Here is a 1,377-nt window from a genome sequence, read left to right as displayed (position 1 = left end):
CTATAGTGTTTTATAGGATAAAAAGTACTGTAACTCAAATTTTGCACTTGAATAAATAATAAGGAATTAATTGCGGTTTATACTTGTGTACCATTGATATTTATTAATACACGACGTAATTTAATGCATCACAATACAATTATAATACAATTATATTACAATACAATATAATTATATTTTACATAATTTTTAAAAATTTTTGAAAATTATATGTAATTTTTTTACATAGTAAGTAATATTATTACAGAATGTTTATTAGCTGATAAACTTATTGAATATAGTGTGACATAAATTCTGTTATTATTTAATTATGATGCAGTTAGCCCTCCATTTTTTTCATTAACCAATTCCATGCTGCATCTATTTGGTCAAATATGCCGATTTTCTAAAACAAGAAAATAACAAAATTTTAATTTTAATATTGTACAATTTTATATATTGTGCATAAAGAATAATATTTTATTACATAGATGTTTAAAAAAAATTTAATTTTTTTTAACATTTTATAACTTTTTTAACTAATTTTATTTATGTTACGCACTGCAATTTTAAGAAATACAATCTTATAAAATATGTATATTTTTATTTTATTCTTGACTAAAAAAATTTTTTTTTTAATTATTAATTTTAAACCCACATTTGCATCAGTGTCAATTATCAATAATTGATCAAATCAAACGAGCAGATATAAAGATAAAACATAAATAAATAATAAAATATAAAATATGAATATAGAATGGTTAAAAAATAAAATAAATGTAAAATTTAAAATATTAAGAATGCTTGATTAAACAATTTTTATTATAAACAATGTTTTTATACCTTAGCCTGCCCAGGTTTATCGGCTGTAGGTTCAGCCATACTACTGGAGCTCATAATAATTGCAACAATTGCAACTAACAATAATATGTATACCTTCATCGCTGCCACACTTGAAAAGTATTGAAATTTGAATGCTACTATTCTTCATGGCATTACAATTTATACAACAAAAGTCGTGATCGAGATATCTTAAATATTATTTAGCCCAGAAAATTTAAAAATTTATCTATATTTTATTTGAATATCGATAAAACAGAATCTATTCGTAAAAATTATTTAAAAAATAAAGATATGATTTAAGTTTATACATTTACAATCCGAACCATTACTTATATATATAACATATAATAGTAGATGCGCAAAGAAATTAAACGATTTCTTCAATATTTATTTTACATTTATAACAACGTGTCATCTCTATCTACCGCCAAAATTTCTGAAAATATTACTGTTTATCTCACGATATATGCTTGATTTATTTTATTATAATTAAAAAATTAAAACGTTTACGTTTTCTATTTTAAGATCGGAAGAGCACACGTCTGAACTCCAGTC

General features: G+C 22.1%; 1 long non-coding RNA gene across 1 annotated transcript; it reads right to left on the bottom strand.

The window, feature by feature from the left end:
• Window positions 1-196: 196 nt before the first annotated feature.
• LOC105461454 lies at window positions 197-959 on the bottom strand. The gene is made up of 2 exons (XR_975939.1): window positions 823-959; window positions 197-385 (listed from the first exon to the last, which is right to left on the bottom strand). It is a non-coding gene; the product is annotated as an uncharacterized LOC105461454 (long non-coding RNA).
• Between the last annotated feature and the right edge of the window lie 418 nt (window positions 960-1,377).

Source organism: Wasmannia auropunctata, unplaced genomic scaffold, assembly GCF_000956235.1.
Source record: "Wasmannia auropunctata unplaced genomic scaffold, wasmannia.A_1.0 LD287780.1, whole genome shotgun sequence".
Classification (NCBI taxonomy): Eukaryota; Metazoa; Arthropoda; class Insecta; order Hymenoptera; family Formicidae; genus Wasmannia; species Wasmannia auropunctata.
Note: the sequence above shows the minus strand (reverse complement) of the source record. Positions and strands in the feature narration are given on the sequence as shown.